Source organism: Notothenia coriiceps, unplaced genomic scaffold (genome assembly GCF_000735185.1).
Source record: "Notothenia coriiceps isolate Sejong01 unplaced genomic scaffold, NC01 NC01_scaffold00018031, whole genome shotgun sequence".
Classification (NCBI taxonomy): domain Eukaryota; kingdom Metazoa; phylum Chordata; class Actinopteri; order Perciformes; family Nototheniidae; genus Notothenia; species Notothenia coriiceps.
The window spans coordinates 88,305-109,189 of NW_011350732.1; the positions used below are offsets into that span (position 1 = coordinate 88,305).

Sequence of the window (20,885 nt, forward strand, 5' to 3'; positions counted from 1 at the left end):
GGTTGCGCGTCCGCCTTCCCCTATCGCCAGCGTACCTTGGGCCACAATGAGGGGGTTTATTTTTTTTTTTCCCTTTGTTCACGCGCCCGTTTTTTCTGCCGACGAGGCTCCATTAAAATATAAATATTTTTAGTGAATTACTGAGTTTAGGCACGTTAATAACGTTTTAATGAAGTTGAATACAGTATATTCATATGTTTCAGTGATTTCATGTCAATTCGGCGAACATAAACATAAATGATCGTGGTGAAGATGATGATTAAATTAGGATTAAAAATCGAGAGCCGGGCTGCATTTCCTCCTGTTCGTTTTTTTCGACTAAACAACATTATTTTGTTAAATAACAACATGGTGATGTTTTGTAAATGATTACATGTCTCTTATTTAGCACAGAGTATGATATCCGTGACATATGGATCTTAACAAAGTTCCGCTGTACATCCAGCGTACTGTATCTGACTTTATTTCACATGAGCTCCAGTGTGGAACCCCACTGCACCCCCTGGTGGATCAATGATCCATTGCAGCTGGCTTCATTATAATTACATTTATCTATCACGGGGGCGGTCTCAAGTCAAGCTGGAGGTTTTCCCTTGAGCGAGGGCAGATCACGTACCAATCACGGCCCTCGCGTTTCAAACTCTCTGAAATGAATCGCTACATCTGTATGAGGAGCTGTGAGCTCTGAGTGCTAACAGCTAATGGGCTGATGTGTTGGGACATGTTGCGCTGTTGGGTGCTGACCAATCACGAAGCGTCATTTCTTGACTGGCAGCCAAAACAACCAATCACAGCAGTGCTTCTCTGGCTGGCTCTGTCCAATCACAAGTGTTCTCCCTAAAGGAATACCCTTTCCGTCCAATGTGAAATGCTGTGGTGTTTTTTTGAAATGCTGTGGTGTTTTCTGAAATGCTGTAGCCTTTTGTGAAATGCTGTGGTGTTTTGTGAAATGCTTTGGTGTTTTGTGAAATGCTGTAGTGTTTTCTGAAATGCTGTGTGTTTTCTGAAATGCTGTAGTGTTTTCTGAAATGATGTGTGTTTTCTGAAATGCTATAGTGTTTTCTGAAATGCTGTGCGTTTTCTGAAATGCTGTAGCGTTTTCTGAAATGCTGTGGCGTTTTCTGAAATGCTGTAGTGTTTTCTGAAATGCTATAGTGTTTTCTGAAATGCTGTNCTCACCGAAACCTTGTAAAGCCGGTCCCGCATGCTGGCTCTTACGGAACCGACTAACTCCCCTTTTTCGTATGTACAGCTCTCAACATGCCCAGACTTGTAGTGATTTTCACCTCTTTTAATACTTTTCGCCTCATTCTGAAAGAAAGAGGTGAAATGTACCAACGTGACGGCCATCTTGGTGTTGGTGACGTGTGCAAGACCAGAGTTGTAGTTCATTGAGCGCTTCACACAAAGAAATGTGTAACTTCACAGTTTTACGACACATTTTAATTTTTTTGACTTGCAAAATTATCTTTTAAATTGACAAACATCATATGTGTAATTCGTGGCACAATTCAAACGGGATCGAAAGATAATCTTTCTCTCCCCATTGACTTCAATACATTTTTTTTCCGATATAAGGTCCCATGGAGGTCCACCGGAAGGGGAGGGACTTCGCCACTCTATTGGACGGAAAGGGTATTCCTTTAGGGAGAACACTTCTTGTTTGTGATTGGACAGAGCCAGCCAGAGAAGCCTTGCTGTGATTGGTTGTTTTTGCTGCCAGTCAAGAAATGACGCTTCGTGATTGGTCAGCACCCACCAGTGCATGTCCCAACACATCAGCTGTTAGCTGTTAGCACACAGAGCTCACAGCTCCTCATATCTATTCAGAAACGGGACAAAAGTTAAACATGTACTTAACCACAGACTGTCTATGTCATGGCGAATACAGTCACTGCTTTATTTATGTCTGTATGAATGCTGTGGTGTTTTGTGAAATGCTGTAGCGTTTTCTGAAATGCTGTGGCGTTTTCTGAAATGCTGTAGTGTTTTCTGAAATGCTATAGTGTTTTCTGAAATGCTGTTGCATTTTCTGAAATGCTGTGGTGTTTTCTGAAACGCTGTTGTGTTCTGTGAAATGCTGTAGTGTTTTCTGAAATGCTGTAGTGTTTTCTGAATGCTGTGATGTTTTCTGAAATGCTGTAGCGGTTTCTGAAATGCTGTAGCGTTTTCTGAAATGCTGTGGCGTTTTCGGAAATGCTGTGGCGTTTTCGGAAATGCTGTAGTGTTTTCTGAAATGCTGTTGTGTTTTCTGAAATGCTGTGATGTTTTCTGAAATGCTGTAGTGTTTTGTGAAATGCTGAGGTGTCTTGCACTTCAGGGCCAACGTAGAAGGCTGACAGGCAGGTAGGCTATCCAGTTATTTTAGCCGAGCCGGCTAAAATAATTGGTCGTGCTTTTTACAGTGCCACGGCTTCCAGATGAAATGTTTTATGTATTTATTGTCAAAGCATTTAATGTATTCATTGCTATTGGGATGTTAAGAGCATTCCATGGAATATAACAAAAAGTGTTTCTGAAATAAATTACCAACCCCACCTTTAAGTCATATTTGTAGAGCTTAAAACAGGCTCTTCTTGCGTTATACCTTCTATGAAGAGGCTTTTGTAGCTTTTGATCACCAGAGGGCGCCAGATAATGGCAGATGTAATGGCAGACTGTCCCAACCGTTCCCGACATCTTTAAGTCAATTATGAGTCGTCTCATTACATGGTGGGGGACATTTGTACTCTTCATTCAATCATGATTTCATGTTTCTATCCACAAAGGCATTGAGGTAGTTTTTTTTACACAAGCCAACAGGGAGAATCAGTTCAACGAGTTTATATACAGTCTGCAGGCCTGGTTCAAAGTGAAAGGTTGACGTAGTTCTCAGAAATGACCAGTAAATAAAATTATATGTCAGGATCTTGTTTTTATTCTTCCGAAATTATCTAGCGGAAGGACACCAGAATTTTACATATAGGGTTACTGCCCGGGCGCAAGCTGTATCCTTGCGCCCTCACAGTATCGCTGCGCAGGTGTGTCGGAGTTGTTGTGATTGCCACCAGTGTTTGCTTTGAAGTCGAGCTTTTATATTAACGGTCACTGTCGGCAAAATAAGTCAAAAATAAATACATTTTATTAACTAGTCGCAACATTTCACACAACCTTTCTAAAGCGAGAACACTAAGCTAAAACGCAGCATGCTAGGTGAAGTTGTTCCTTCCACAGTCAACCCCAAGGTAGGCTACTCTCACATACGTTTTATGAAGAAAGTTCGATAAACTTGAGCAGCTTTATGCCTTTCTTATTAAAGGACCCTTAATTATCCTACAGTTAATGTATTTCCCTGTCGTTCAAAGTGTAAAAAAGGCTCTGAATATTTTATATGGCTAGCACGAGAACCAGCAGGCCTCTGTTTTACACATCTTCGGCTACATTTAGTTTAGAAGGTTTATTACGAACATGTGACGTACATTTAAAAGCGGACAACAGCTTCTTGCTTTATATATCTGATACAATTACTGAACTTATTTCTCACAGCAAATATCTTGTCCTTGTCTATAGAAAAAAAGCCCAGGTCTAATTTATAACATTAACGAGGGCTCAGTTCCATTTAGGTTTAACAGCATATATTAATACACCTGAGCATGTGAGGAGGTACTCAGTGTGTTGATGTCATGGCAACATCCAAGTAAAAGTGAAAACCCTATTTGAATTGAACAAATAATGGCAGTGTTGTCTGATTGGGGAATGCTGCCACATATTGTTGTGATTTAAGTTTTTTTCAGTTTTAGTATAAGTTTTCTTTTTGCGGCCTTAAGCAAAAGTGATCTGGTGGATGCCATATAGGGTTTTTGTTAGGAAAAAGGAAAACTATGATTTACATCTTACATGAGAGCAGTCCAAATGTGCAGGAATGATACACAGAATCAAAACTACATTTTCAATTCTTATTGTTAACCTACCTAAACCAACCAGTCACTACCAAATACCCAAGGCTGAATGCATACACATAAGGAATTATAGATGCTAAAAAAACAAATGTTATGCATGGCAGATAATAAAGCATATAAATAATTGATCATAGTTGTGTGCTCCATGACTAATACACAGCGTCATGATAATAAAAGACATACAATGATTCCATGGTTGCACTCGATGCACTAGCATCTGTTTATTTAGGTCCATGTAGTATAATCCTGCTGCACCACCTGCATCCTACAGCTTACCCAATTGGCACAGCTGGAGCTGAGAATGCGCAGCAGTCTATCAATAATATCTGCTGGAGACTGGATCGCGTGCAACCTGTCCTAACCTCACCATCCAATCCATCTGCTAACCGTTTCTAAAGCACACTGCCCTGTGCTTGAACTAATGCATGTAAGTATATTAAGCCGGAGCACGATTCATATCTATAATCTATCCCATGATTAGCTGCACTATATGGAGGCATGTGTAGGCCGCCATATTATTTAAGTCAAGCAGTTTACATGGAAGCCAAAGTAGTTATTGACCCCATACACTGGTCACATACAGTATGCTCAGAGCAGGTTTTATGATGATGTTGAGTTTAATACAAGTCCGCACTAGGTAGAGAAACATCTTATGAGAGGATGTATGAGTGAACCGATGTCCAACACGTATAATGTGGGATGCACCCATAACTGTTGTGCACTTGATTTGTGTAATGAAAGTATCTTGCTGTAAGTCACAATGTTCTTGTACATAAGCTAGATGTTAATGAACTGAAAGGTTAATCCTGTCATTCATTGTAAAGCTCCGGTAAGCCGTTTCTAAAGCCAGCAATAACCCTTGTGCCTTACTTTAAAAAAAAGGTGCTCTGTTCATTAGAGGACAAAAATGTCTTCGTCAACAAGCTGACATATAATGAAATATTCATTACATTTTCCACTTTCTTTTTGGCCAACATCAGTCCTGATCAAAACTACAGTAACAAATATCTTTTTCTTTTTAGATTGTTACATTTCTGAACATTTCTCACAGTCTATGAGAAGATACAGTATGTAACCAAATTGTGATTAAACACAAACTCCCAGTTGTTAAGACAGTTCAAAACGATATGCTAATATTGTTATTGTTTAGTTTTTTAACCTACAGTTATCAACAGAAATATGTATTAATTGTGAGAATGTTAACCTTTGAAATTCCATTTTATTTACATACTGCCAAATGTAATTCTTTTTCTGTATACTAAATTCAATTGTTTTCACTTTCCGGGATATGCAAATGATTTTGAAGCATTGCTTCAGACATATCATTTCAAAAAGCAATGCCCCTAGTGGAAACAAGAACAATTGCATGTTTTTGTTCCCACAGGGCAAATATGAGTTGATGTCTAAATATAATCAAACGTGTTATTTTAAGATTAAAAATTGTGGTTTGAATGGATTTCAATGGGAACGTTGTCCTCCCTAAACTCCCTGGGATTTTTTGTTTTAGACTTATTATATGAGCTTAGGTTCATCTCTCAAAACAAAACAAAACTTCCTGTCACCCTTGTCAAGATGTATATTCTGTGCATTAACACAGCCAAAATGATGGAAACATTAAAAAGCCGATAAGGTCCATAATAAAGGTTATGTTTGGGTCTGTAGCAGAAGCATGTGTACTTCATGTGTGAGCAAGAAAACCCAGATTATTGAGATTCTTCTATTCTAAAGGTTTGCTGCAAGTTATTAAAATGAAGAGTTTGAAAACCTAATCATATGTTGGATACAACTTGAATTCTCACCATTTATCTTTAACCCTTTCTTCTAGAAAAATAGTAAGCCTGGAACCATGCTGAACGTGATGTTGAATACAGAAATGCACCCCCCTTGACTTCAACAAGGTATTACATACACACAACACAGTCATTATCAGCAGCACACACATTGTCTGTTTATTCTAAGACTGAATGAAGAGCTTTGCAACAACTGCTTTGTTTTGGTTTTATTTCTGGGGTACAATACCTTAAGGTCCTCAAAACCTATTGATCTGCTTTTTTCTACAAGTAATGGGATGATGAACAACTTCCCACCTACATTTGAACTGTTTAGTTGATTCACACATTTCTGTATTTGTGTTTATATCTGAGACTTGAGATTTGTACTGGTTTGAAGTGGGCTGGGCCAAGTATTAAGACTTGCAGCCAGGCCTTATATTGCATTATTGGGACTTATTGGACAGCAGCCAATCAGAATTGAGACCATTGTATAAAGGGCGGACTTGTGAAGTTATGAGATAACACTGCTATTTGTATTGGTTATCAGAGTTTGGTGGAATTGTACCTGTTGCTTTAACCTCGTGTTGTCTTCGTTTCCCCCCCTTACTTTGGTGTTCGTGCTCAAATTTGACCGGTCCTGTTTTAACTGCAATTAGATTAACACAAAAACCATTAATCATCACCACATTTCATTTAACACCCTTTCAAACTGTAAATATTGTATCAGACTACTGGTATACATGAAAAACTGCAGTAAATATACAAAGAATAGACACTGAACATGTATTGCGTGTGCCAGGTGTGATTCACATGGGGGGGGGGATTGGGCACATAAGGTGGGGGGAACACATCGTGTGTGTGTGTGTGTGTGTGTGTGTGTGTGTGTGTGTGTGTGTGTGTGTGTGTGTGTGTGTGTGTGTGTGTGTGTGTGTGTGTGTGTGTGTGTGTGTGTGTGTGTGTGTGTGTGTGTGTGTGTGTGTGTGTGTGTGTGTGTGTGTGTGTGTGTGCTTGTGTAACCCTTAATGCAATCAAATGTAAAACAAAAAAGTTATGATTGATGAAAGTAGCACATCATTTGTACATACATTTGACCCGAAGACAACAGGAGGGTTAAGTTATTAGTTAGTTTTTTTCTGTAATTAATGAGTGTATATTTCGATTATGTTGTTCCAGAAGTAGAGGTGATATGCTGTTTCTCATTACTTTGAAACGTGTGGCCAGGCATTACATACCCTTTTTGAAACACAAGTTTTAGCTAGGTCTACCTGTAATCAGAAGTCCTTTCCCATGAACATCTATTGTGTACTCATGACTGTAGCCTTCACTCAAGCAGAATCCTCAGTAGGAATGGGCTGGTTACTCTCTGTTGAATTTATTATCTATCTATTTCAATGGGACATCCCAAAGAAATAAGATATCATTTAAACACGCTTTATTGTCTCATGAAGGTTCAGCAACATCTCTAAGGAAATACTTCTTGCCTTTATAGATGACCTCTGTTACTCATATTATAGCCAGAAAAACGCTAACAGTTATGATGCATTCGTCGCTTTTCTTTTTGAAAAGGCCATTTTTGAATCATGCTTTAATTATCTTCTTTCCAAGGCAGTGTGTTCCCAGATGTCTCCTCCTTATGTTCCTGGAGTGAGTTTCCATCTGGCAGACTGTTACTGAGGTCTCTCTCTCCCTCTCTCCCTCTCTCCCTCTCTCCCTCTCTCCCTCTCTCCCTCTCTTTCCCCCTATCTCTCTCTAGCCTCCCTAATGCACCATGTAGTCACTTCTGACTGCATCAGTTTCTCTAACATAACCCGTTTTAACACTCTGCACATATAATGCAAATGCCAAACCACTTTGCTCTGAACTTCGTCCATCCTTCTCTTTTCCTCTCCCTCCTTTCTCTCCCTCTTTCTCTCCGTGTCAGTCTGTCTTTCATTCCTGTAGCTATCTAGCTGCTCTGCCCCAGGAGTAGAAGCCTGCTCAATGTGGCAGAGATGATTTGTTTGCTTTGCAATTATTTTCCGTCAGTGGAGACAAATGGATTCATACTGCATAGAAAAACCAACACAGACAGGGCCGGAGCGATGAATGCGGTGGAACAGATTAATATGTGCTGCCCAAAGATAAAGATAGAGATAGGGAACATGGAGCACCTCGGGAAAAGAATAGATAGCTTTATAAAAAGCTCTAAGGACAAAGAGCATCTCACTGCCATATGGCTGCACTGCATAGTCACATCTTTTGCACAGTGTTAATTGTAGCTGTTAAAAGTCAGTCAGTGTTTGAAATGTCAGCCTGTGTCAAAGCAATGGTCCCAACATATCATTGGCTGATTGGTGTTCAGTTTATCCATTTCAATAGTCAGTAATAATAAGTCATTCATCTTTTTTGAATGCAATGTTTATTCTGCCTGTTCATAAGTTCTAGGTGAGCATTGGCAGTTGTTTTCAAATACCCACTTATTCAAGCTCATATATTTATACTTACTGTATATTCAACAGCAAGTATTTTAAAAGGAAGGTAACCCCTCCTGGATTTTTTTTGTTTTGTTTTTAAACCAAAGCATTATTTACATTTGTTATGATGATTTTTATGCTGCTTTTACATCAGAAATGTGACTCCTTTCATGACTTGCAAGAGTTAATGCCACCTGGCCACTCAAGACTATTGTATGATTGCAGAGCTGGTTTTGTGTGGGGTAGAAATACTGTGAATTGACAGAATAACCTACTATCCATTAGGTTCCAGTTTAGTTACCTGAGACTTTGGCTGACTTTTTAGACACCTGCACTATTGGGCCTTAGTTAAAAATGTAATGTATCTAACCATTTCAAAATTAAATTCTCTGTCATAATTAAGTCTGATGAAAACACTGATAACATGTTAACTCAAATATGACCATTGCAGCCACACGTGACTCAATGCAATCGGTCAAGGCTAACAAAAGTGTATGGCCTAGGTTAAATGCTCAATAACTGAATGCCATCTCGTGGCACAAGACTGTATGTGTTCGATTTTATTGTTTTCCAACTTTAATTGTGTTTGATCTTAAACCTACCCACTGGTAAAGAGTTCCTGTGTTTTGTCAGCCCAATATCGATCCTGACCGATTTATTTTAAAACAACAAATGGTTCTCCTACTAAATGGTGCTCATACTGAGAGAATACTACTTTTAATTTGTCTAACATAGGTTGAACTGGGCTGATAGCACGTGCAGTAGAGGACAGAATGGAGATGAAGGGGCTCCCCATTTGACCCCAATGTGTGATGGACACAACTGGGCTGCAGCCGTTTTCTGTCTCTGTTGAACTTTCAAACTATCCACAGTAAAAGAGATTAACCTTTTCCTCCCAGCTCGCGTCGCCTTGATTTTTCCTTCTCCTGCCTTCTGTCTTCCTTTCCTCTTTATGACCCTGTCCCCCCTTTTCCACTGTCTCTGTTGACTATCCCTTGTCCTGTCTCCCCCTCCGCCCCATGTCTCCCCTTATCCCCTCCCCTTCCTCCTTCTTATACGAAGGGCAGGTTCAGGGGGTCACCAATTACTCAGTGAGGGCCGAGAAAGTTGTATGGGCTCTGCCCTCGGGGCTGCCATGTTGAATTATCATCAGGCAGACTGCAGGTACGCAGCAACCACTGCCGGCACAGCAGCCTCAGCCCAGCCTGGACTGTATAGACTCCGCGAGGTTCAAACCCTCCTCATGCCTGAGCGGCTGGCTGGCCCCGAGACCACTCTCTTACTGACCTGCTGGGCAGAACTAATATGTATGTCTAGACTTCCTGGGAACTTCTCTACCTGAGAATAGACAGCTTCACAGTATATGTGCTGACCAGCTACTTTCCCCTGATACCAATATATTGTACTTTACTGTACTATAGCTTTAGTACTTTTGTTATGCCTTTAACAGTCTCCCAGCTGTAGCTTTATATATAACTGACACATACACGAGTGACTGCCATCTTCTTCTCTCTTCTTCTGAATGTACAACTTCAGTAAAGGATTGTTTACATTACATTAACAATTACATAACAAATCTAATGTCGGATTATAATCACAAACATTACCATGATCCTTTTACAGGTACCACCTATTGCTGAAGATGTCGATTTTTAGATTTTGATATAATTCTGCTTCATCTGGCTACGTTGACGAAGACATTTATGGAGAATACTATGTTAAAGGTTAAGGACATAGGAAGAACCCATAAAAAGGCTATTTAAAACAAAACAAGATGTTACCATTTGGATTTTAGTAATCAAAGCGTAATCAAAAGTGTTCTCCAAATGGTGGCAATCTCTCAATAGTTCACCATCAGTCTGCACCTTTCTACCACAGCAGTCGGCAACTAGTTGGACCAGCGCATTAACTGGATCAGAATCTGAATACCTTTATTCGTCCCACAGGGGACATTTACATAGTTACAGCAAAAGTGAAGATAGAGGCAAACAAATTCAAATAAAACACTATTTGATAAAAGATGAAATACAAGTTACATTCGGAGTAGATTCTAATAATTTACAAGTTTCACAGTGGTGTTGTAGTCTTCTTTGTTATATTATTGCACTTTGGGGTAATTGCACAACAGTGGTGGAAGTCTAAGCCACTTAAGATAGCATTTTGTCCACATCAACACTGAAAGGGCTTCAAACATATAATAACTTAAGATATCCATTTTTTGTTTAAATGAAACATCAATAAGTTCATGTGATTGAAGTACATTATTTACATTCTTAGTCATTTTGCTTCAAACTACTGCTATACTTCTTTACGATGTAAAAATACGAACGGATATTACATTTAATTCTTCAAAAGTCCAGAATGGAACTTGTTAAAACTTGCAGAAACCTTGCAATGAGTGAAGTCCTAATTCGATGATCCTATCCAAACCCCATCAGAAGTGAGAGGCCCAGCCCAGCGCTGATCATACCAGGGCCAACAGAAGCTGTGCAGCCAGTTGGAGATTAAATGGCTTCTGAATGGAGAATCCCAGAGTCCGATTCAGTGTGCTCAGCCATACCCTGTAATTGCAAAAACAGCACTTGGTCCACTAATAATGGGTGCGTGTCATCTTCAATCCCCAGTCCGCCTGTCCGTCCACACCACAGAGGCAGCAATTACAGGCTCTGGCCCGCCACTGGACGTGCACACAGTAAGGCAGAGGAACAGAAGACTGTGTGTGTGCGGGGGCGGTAGGTTAAGGGGTGCATGAGTAACTGAAAGAGTTGTATGTATGCTTCTTCTGTGTGTGTGTGTGTGTGTGTGTGTGTGTGTGTGTGTGTGTGTGTGTGTGTGTGTGTGTGTGTGTGTGTGTGTGTGTGTGTGTGTGTGTGTGTGTGTGTGTGTGTGTGTGTGTGTGTGTGTGTGTGTGTGTGTGTGTGTGTGTGTGTGTGTGTGAAGGATACTTGAAAGGGTAAATGCACACTTGAGGTTAAGATCAGGCAGCCAAAACAGTTCTTTGAACATAAATTATCCAAACATTTGAATATTTGTAGACTTTATTCTGCAGCCGGAAACTCATTTGCTCACAATGAACATTAATGATTCAGTGTGAATCATAATTTATCATCTGCTAATACAACTAGTATTTAATAATTGCACTTCTCTGTTTCCTCCAGTTCATTGTCTTAGTTGCTTTGTCCTGAGATGAAAATGTATAAAAGATGGTAAGTCAGAACTATTTATAGAAGGGAGGGATAAAAGAAACTGTTGTACAAGTGTAACTGAAAGCATCCAAGGGCTTAGAAAGATGTATACATCCAACATTGTTTTTTGTTACCGTCTAACTGAGTGTGATAACTAAGAGCTTGTGTGAGAAGCACACCGTTGGAGATCTCTCTGAGTCACTTCCTTTACTAAACACTCATGGCTACCCATCCATGACTCCTACAATAGCCATCACGAGGATTTACTAAAACATCAACTGATCTTTCCTGTTACGCTGCTATTGTTTTATTTGATTTCCTCTGCAGAGGCATGACGGGCTGGTGTCACGGCAGACAATGGCACCGACTCAGGGTCTGACCCCAAAACTAATTTGCCAGCTTAAGCTCTTTCAAAAGTGGCAGTTTCACCAGTAGTGAGTTTGTTTATCCCTCGTTCTGCTTTCCCTCTATTTGTTGTGATTTTCTTTTCAGTGCAAAGAGCTGTAAAGAGGGAAGAAAGAGAATTAAAGAAAGAAACACATGGGGGCTTTTTCCTACCTTTCTCATATCCTTTCTGTCTTTATTTAAGGAAGTAGGGTATTTGCTCTTTTATTTTGTTATGTCCAAAAAATGTAACATTACATTTACGGCATATACAACTCTAAATATATAACTTACTTCCAGTATTGCGTAATCGGTTCTTAAATCAATACTCTTGTCTTCCTAAGCTCATTTGTCTTTCGCATAAATGTGAATTTTATTGCTCATGATTTGTTAAAAGACCATATCTGCTTTTGATTTAGTGAGAGTGTTGTTGCCATAGAATTGTACCACAACAACCAGTGTCTGGTTGCTTCAGAGGTCAGAGGTCAGGCCAGAGTAGCCCTGAGCAGCGACAGTGCTTGTGAAATCGGACACAGCTCTGCACCATTTGTGTGTGATTACGTCGACTTCCTAGGGCAACTTCTGTCGGCACCTTCTCACAGACCCATAGCTTACACATTGTGGGAATAAATGAGGGGATAATGATTTTAGAATGCCCACTACATGGGTGTGAAGTTTCTTCACTGTTCATGAAGGAAATATTGTAAATATAAACATTGTTGACTTGCAGAGATGAGTTTGGCTGTAATGGTATGGAAAATATGTATAATGTAGTTACGAGGTCAGGATTCAGTAAGTTGTCAGTACAGTGGGGATTACTAAATATTAGATTTCTTCCCTGTAAAAAATATGAAACTAAACCGTGGCTTGTAGGCTGTTCATGCTGTTAAAATAAAAGTCCTCAAACATCTGGATAGGGTCAGTATGTAAAAGAGGACGGTAAATTGGTGTTAGGCTAATTTGAACTAGGGATGGGAACGATTCATCGAATATTAGAATATTCAAAATTATTCAGGTATTCGAATATGAGAATATGAGTTATGAATATATATATATATATTTTTTTTTGGGAGGGGTACCTAAGTTGATTACATATGATCAAATGGAATAATTCAATGACAGTGCCATAGCTAAATGTGTTAGGTCTAAAGGTGTGTTTTGCTCCGCTCACCGGTTCCTCACAGCGGGCAGAGCTGCAGGTGCTGATCTCTCTCTTTCGCTTCCGGTTATACTTCACTCGGCGATTTATGTCCAAATCCATCAATCTAAGCTAGGTTGTAGCTTAATGGTAAATGGCTGCTGCCCCTCCCTACACGCAGATCACGCAGACTCAAACCTCATCTTATGCCCAAATTCCAGCTGAGAGGGTCTTCTCTACAGCTGGCCTTATTGTGAATCGCCTCCATACCGCCTCTCCCCTGAGCATGTAGACATGCTCATATTCTTAAACAAGAATGAGTATTGAATAGCTGCATTCTGTGCATAGGCCCTGTTATGGGTTGTTGATCTCTGTTGTAATAGGGTTAACCCTAACCCGTTATGTTGTTCGTGTATGATCCCTCTTTCATTTAAAAAATAAAATATAAAAAGTTATGTTTTAAGCATGAAAGATGTAGGCCTATAGCTGTCAACTGTTCAAACTGTGATCACCAGTTCAATACATTTGACAAATTCGACTTGGTTTCTATACTTATTTGAACATGTATTTCTTTTTATATATTTGTAATTTCTTTTCCCACATTTTTAAATTTTTTTATAAGATATGTACATTTTGGTTGATCGGTTAACCGTTTTTTTGGGGGTCGAATATTCGAATATACATTTGCTTTCAAATTCCCCTCCCTAATTTGAACACGTGTACATACACTCTGAGGCTCAATAACTATTTATTAAGCATAATGTGTAGGTGCTACACTCGCTGAGTCAGGTTGTTATGCATCCAGCACTCTTATGATGTTGGTCATTGTTTCGATGAGTGCTTGAACACTGTTGGAAGAATGTCCTTATATCCGGGTCCATTAGTACTCCACATCAAATATGACCAATTTGTCAACACAGCAACTATAATTGCTCTTATAAAGTTGTATGTGATGTTAACGTTCATCTCTTTCTCACTACAAGAAGTAATCAATACACTTTTTTCGTATGTATGTTGGTGGAGATTCAACGGGTCATAGGCTGCACGAATCCAAGTCATGCACCTAAAATAGTATTCTGAGAAACAGGGGACTGATGCAAGTACCCCTAGACCCCGAGTAAACAGTGTGGCCTTTTACTGCGAGTGAGACTGACTTTTTAAATATTTCTTTCTTTTTTAAACCTTTATTTAACCAGATGGTCCCATTGAGATAATCAATCTCTTTTTCAAGGGAGACCTGTCCAACATGGCAACAAGTAGGTTACAACATTAACACAAAAGGACATTGTATTCACAGGGCTACACATGTAGCATATACCTAGAGACATTGACAAGTACCAACAGTATATTTATATCTCGCCCTGTCAATAAGCCTCACCTTCTGGGCAAAAACTGTATTGTTTTTGAAGTGTTGGAGAGACAATGCACAGTTTGACCCACTGCTGTCACCCATGGCCAAAGCATATCTCTCTGTCCCAGCAACATCAGTACCAAGCAAGAGAGTTTTTTTCTATTGTAAACGCCCAAACATCCCAGCTTCTACCTGGAAATGTGGACATGCTCATATTCCTAAAAGATAACCTTGATGATGCTGAGTGAGTGAGTGAGTTAGTGAGTTAGAGTTGAGTTACTTGAAAAACTAAAGTGAAACTTGATTTATTCTATTGCAGGGTCTGATTATTATATTGTTGACACTTTAAAATACTACTACTCTACTCAAATGCCGTATGAATCAGATTTATTATTTAATAAAGAAAAAGAAATTCAAGTTAAAAAAAAAATCTGATTTTTGTCTTTATTTTTCAATATCGCGATAAATATCGTCCCGTGGACTTTTTATCGCGATATTATCGTACCGTGAGTTTTTGATATCGTTACATCCCTAGTACTTACACACTAACACACTTAGTTTTGCAAATTTGTTTTAGCTTTTTGTCTTGCAATAAAATGCCTTCAAGCCTTGTGGCCAGTGAAACAAATATAAAAGCGGAGGATGCAAAGCTTTGGAAAGCTGTATTTTTTGTATTAGTTGTCATGATTCAGGAGAGAAGTTGGTGAAGTTAATGAAGAGACGAATGTAATGTGAAACGACAATGTGATTGTGTTTCTTTGTAAAGCAAATTGAGATGAAACTTGAAGTGCATTTGTAAAAAGACATTTAGATGTACAAATGATTTGGTTGTTTACTCGGCTCATGGGATGTTATTATAGAAACCCTGAAGACATCTTAAATGTCCCAATGGATGGCCACTCAGAAGATTCCCTTCAGGCATACTTTTTAATACGTGTGATTCACTGTCTGACTGATGCTAAATTGGGGTGATGAAGTCAAATGCTCGTGTTGTCATGTCATTCAAAATAAATGTCAGGACTTTAACTAACTATGTTCTTACTTTATCTTAGTTTGAGGCAAAATACAGCATTGAGTGTACGTCCCTCTAAGAGATCTTTCTTTCTTTCCTTACAGAGTGCTCTGACATGACCTTTTCATCATTCAGGTAAAGAATGTTTTAATTCACTTGTATCCCTCCCATCTTTTCCTCAACCTCCCATCCTTTTAGTGTTTGTGGAAAGAAGTGAAGTAAAATGCAATTCAATTAGATGGTTGTTACCCCGAGGCCTCTGATGTTCCCTCTCTTCCTGCCGCAGCTTAAGTCCATCTCGTCCCCCAATTCCTTATGCAAGGTTGAGAAGTAGACCATGCAATATCGGTATTATTACACACTCTGAACAGTAGATCCAAGTGGGCTCAATGGGGAAGAAGAACAAAAGAATCTGAAACTCAAACCAATAGGCAGGTATGTGTACTATAAATGAAAGAATAATTTAATCAAATAAATACAATTTAAACACCTAATTCATTATACTACAGCTAGGAACCAAACCTGGAGACTTTTTGTTTGGAGGTCAGGTGACAGAGCCACTGCCACACAGACAAACAGAGCAATAATGGTATGTGCTTTTTAATCAACGCTGTAGCTTCCATTTCATATAGAAGGGTTGAGAACATCAGAGACCAGACAACAAGGAGGATTTATGGTAACATGCTGGATGTAACTACTCTGGTCTTGAAAGAACATTACGCATCGAACTGATGTCCACAATCACGTTTATTTTCTTCTTTTTACAATCATGAAACACAGTGAAAACGTGTTTGCCTAGTAGACCAGCAGTAGAATTACGTTATCACATCGTTGACACTTTTACAGCACACAAACACAATATAAACATCCGGGGCAAGAGGTCACATGACTTCCGGAAAGACAACTCTTATCATTTTTACAAAATAAAACAAAGTTCAAGCATACATTAAACACTCTTCAAAAAAGACAAAACAATAAATAAGGGACCTTTGAGCGTCAGCTATACTGGATACAAGGTGTACTACTGTGACCATCAACTGGTGGCCCGTGGGCCAAATCTGGCACGCCAGACATTCTCATCCGGCACGCGCTGGCGGAGTGGTTAGTGCGTTCGCCCCCACTAATTTTTTACAACGTCTTGTGAGTAATGTGCAGTACCGGAGTCCAGCAGAGAGGCAGCAGCTGCGGGACAGTAGCCTGCGTACTGCGTAGCCTTCCCTGTCCGGAAGAGGAAGTAATCCTTCGTTAGCGTGAAGAGTCTGCTTTATGCGCTCCGCAGTAGCCCCCGCTCCGGCGACTTGACAGTACCTGAGCGTGCTCCACTAGCATGACTTGGTCGCTCTATGACGCGTTGAACCCAATGCGAGCAAATTACTCTGAATGCTGCGACGCAGCACTTGAGATTACTTCCAAAAAGTTGTTCACATTCTCAATATTTTACGTTTGATGTTATATTCGTTCGGTACACTTCGGTACACATGTGGGCCCGTACCGAATAATTTCGGTTCAGGTACATATACCGTTACACCCCTACTAGGAATAATTTTGGCCCTTGGAAAAAATGTAGTTGGTGATCCCTGGTGTACTACTTTCAAGAAAGCTCAAATCTGTTATCAGAACTTTACAACAAGGAACATTTTCTGTTTTTGAAAATGTTTTCCAGTCACAACTATTTTAATTTAACAAATTTCAACTCCAATCTGGAGTCTCATATTCCATTTAATGGATTAAAGGTGTTCAAAGGCGTTGAGACAACTTTTAAATCCAAATGTAACATGCTCTTCAACCTATATCTTATTGAATGACGTGTACACAGGCTGAAGACTGAGTGACACAATACCTCCCTAAACTGACACAAAGATCAGTGGTCTTGCTCTCTCTGAAGCCAAGCTTTATTGGTCATGTTTCCTCAAGGAGAAACAAAAACAAAAACAGAACACTTTAACAGTCAGCAAGGGCGAGAGAGAATGAGGAAAAGCCCTGAAGGCAAATGGCAGGGAACATCAGTGCCGTTAGACGGAGCTACTTTAGCTGTCATGCAAGAGTATGTGAACGCACCAGTGAGCACGCACAGTCAGCATCACTGAACACACAAAGATCACTGCGGTGATGATGAAGCAGAGCTACTTCTGACGTTTGAACTAGATTGAGCATTTAGTTCAGTCGTAGTTTTTTTATTCAATCGGCATGATGCAATCATTAAAACAGTTCAATTAAACATACATTTGGGCTTATCCTAAACCATTTTAAACTCACTGATAAAATGCTTGATTTACGTACAGTACTCTGGGATTTTACAGACTCATCAGTTTTAACCCATTTAAATGGTCTGCATGAACTGTTATGACAGAAACTGACCTCAAAGCCACGCAATCTGCTCTGTAGTTAGAAGTCAACCGTCAAGTCAAACCAAATGGCTTAAATTCTCCAGAGATATTTGGTTTGTCAGAGCTCATTAGAGCCAGGGAGGCGTAAACAGACACTCTGGGATCACACGTGGTGGCGTTGAATTGAGCTGCTGGCCTCAGCCTGTTTACGGGCCGATGTGTTAGGACAGGGAGAATGGAGCGGAGAACTCGTACGGATGGAGATGATGATGGTTGATTTCTCTCACACAAGTCGGTCTCTTTTCTCTCATCGTATTTAATGACACTCTCTATTTGATTTCTCAGCCAAATCGTATTATCCAGTAATTGTGTTTGCTTGTGCAGGCATGCATGAATCTCTTCATTTAAGTCTTGTGCATGCACAATATTTGTCATAATGGCTGAATGGTACTGAAACATGTTTGCATGTTTACATACAGCAAGCAAGAGAGAGTCTTTCTGTATGTCTGTGGAAGTGTGTTGCTGAGAAACACTATGGAGCTCTTTGTCACAGCTCATCACACCGTAAGATCACACAACGCGATGTGACAGTGCACAGTGCAGCGCAGCAAGTGTCGCTGGGATTTTAATTGATGTTAAAACCACAAAGTACTCAGAGCACCGATGGGTACTCAGAGAGAGAGAGATAAATGGAATCTGTGCTGCAAGATCATTTTAAAGCAGCCAACACAATAGTAATATTGGAATTTAGAAAGCATGAAAATACCATGTTAACACGCTGATCTGTGTAAACAGCACACTGTCTGTGTTCGATGGGAAAAGCTGATCCTCTGGGATTGCTACTGTTTTTTATTGGTTGTGAAAGCTTTTTTTTATGTCATTTGGTCACTCTTCTCATAATACTGGCAGTGTGAGACGAATGATGAACTCAACTCAGTGAAGTGGTATGCCAGTTTTATTAGATACAAAATAGGCTATTTATAGTGCAGGTGCAACATGCTCCCTAAGAATAAAGGTATTGAAACATATGCCAAACTATTTTAAGACTACAACATATTTAAAACCTTTATGCATGCGCCAGATTTAAGTGCAATTTATGAGGAAATCACAAAAATGTACTCTTGCAACGTTTTTGGAAATATTGAAAAGCAATGTCTTGAGCTGCACCTCAAAGTTTGTACTAAAGCATTGGAGACATCTTGCTAAGAAACAAGTAGGATTAAAAACCTTGATTGAAGTCGTATCTATATAATATCTCATAACTATGGGTTTTAATTCGATTATGATTGGACTATAGCCAAAAAACAACAGCAATACTATTCTTTTGACTGGAGTTATTATACATTGGTAAAGGGATTATGCTGAATTTGTATTGAAGATTAAGGCCACGTGTTTGTGCAAAAACAACTGCTTAGTTTTATTGTGAAGGCAAGCATTAACGTTAAGCCTGTGTCCCTACACTTTTTCAGTCTTGTGCCCTTCGGTCTCCAAACTTGTTAAACCTAAATCTTCTGCATATGACCCTACTTAATCTTGTATTAGACCAAAGTGATCCTCTGTTAGCTCAGTGCGTTAAGCTAATTATGTGATGATGAATCTCCCACACAGATTTAAGTCATTTGGATAAGAAATACATAGGTGCACCGGGGGATAGCATTGCTTTAGCCCAGCCTATCATTGCTAAGCCTGGAGGGGCTACTGAAAAACTCACCTTTTGGTGGGCTACAAAGTTAATATTAGCTTAGTATTAGCGCAGTGTGGTAGTCAAGTCACCAATTCACGAGTCCAAGTCACTCTCGAGTTACCACTCTTCGAGTCCAAGTCCGAGTCACCTAAGGAGAGTCGTAGTCGAGTCCGAGTCACCCAAGGAGTGTCCAAGTCGAGTTCGAGTCACCATTACCTCTGTCCGAGTCCAAGTCCGAGTCACCCAAGGAGTGTCCGAGTCGAGTCCGAGTCATCATTACCTGTGCTCGAGTCCGAGTCCAAGTCCGAGTCACCTAAGAAGAGTCCAAGTCAAGTCCGAGTCACAAGTCTTCATGTATTAACCTTCGTGGATATATGTGTTGAAATGTAGCTGCTCCTCTACATTGCTTTTATCCTGTCATGTTATATTAATCTGTCTATTTAAGGCGAGACACGGCAGGCAAAAACATCGTTTTTCAAGCACTGGTCAATTTTGAGATTTTGTGCTATTTTGATTCTATAACATGTTTTATTTCAGGCTTTTGGAAGGAAAACGTACAAAATACACATTTAAGTGTTTATTTGACTATAGTTTGTCTATTTGCGTCAGTAGATTTCTCCTAAATTCACCAAAAGTTAGCTTTCTAACGTAACATAAAGTACCGCGACCGCTGTGTGCACCATGTCAACAGAGATATCGTTAGAAAGCTGTGTCTCTCCTGCACAATCTAATCGGATCCAAATATGGTCATTTCTGGGTATCTTTTACGTAGCCCAGAAAAACTGGTCAATACCTTTGAATTCCTCTCAATATTATGTTTTTGTGATGTAAAGTACTTTTAATTTAAAGAGATGTGTGCTTGCGGCGTACTTTAGGTTTTGTACAAAAATACTCCTTATCGACGTTATTAGTGACGATCATTAGTGTCGTATTTTTGTAGTGGTTTCATGAGGTGCGAGTGGGCCAGTTTTTCTTGGGTGAATACCGTAGATGCCCAAATCTCCTCTGTACAATCTACTAGAGAGATGCGTGAAATGTAAAACAAAGCGAGATAAAACACAATTTGAACTATTTTCGAAGACTAGACATCGACTCGAAGCCTACTAATTAATTGTAGGAAGAAAAGCAAAACGCAAACTATATTTACTTACGTCTCAATCGAGAACGTCACCCTGATTAATAATAAGAAAACAAGGCATGTTAACCGTATACGTGTCGACACTCATTTCTGTAGAAGATTATACTCACCAACAAGATTAATCTTGTTTCCCTGTTATAATACAGTCCTCAGAAACATGTTCGTTTGTTTATGTTTATTGAAAATTTTTGCTGACACAATGCAAGTAGTTTTCTGAGACACCAGGTGACAAATTTTACTCATTATTTGCTTCCTTAGACATATTCAAACGAAGCACGTTCACTGTTGACAACAGCAGAACGAGACATTTGAAAAAAAAGCGCAAGAAAAACGTAAAAACTTCTAAATGTAAAGATCGCCTTTCGATTGGTCTTTCACAAAAATCGTTTGTGGTGCACTGCGTAGACTTGCTTAGTGCAAACAGACTTTTAACTGTGGGTCGTGTTACTCTAAAACAAAAGAACCAAATTTCTGGGAAAACGAAAGTTGCTAACCCAACGACT

At 39.6% G+C, this 20,885-nt stretch overlaps 1 long non-coding RNA gene across 1 annotated transcript; it reads left to right on the plus strand.

The window, feature by feature from the left end:
- The first annotated feature begins 3,134 nt into the window (after positions 1 to 3,134).
- Positions 3,135 to 9,053, plus strand: LOC104950793 (uncharacterized). The gene is made up of 4 exons (XR_798960.1): positions 3,135 to 3,224; positions 4,210 to 4,365; positions 5,764 to 5,836; positions 8,899 to 9,053. It is a non-coding gene; the product is annotated as an uncharacterized lncRNA (long non-coding RNA).
- Positions 9,054 to 20,885: the final 11,832 nt, after the last annotated feature.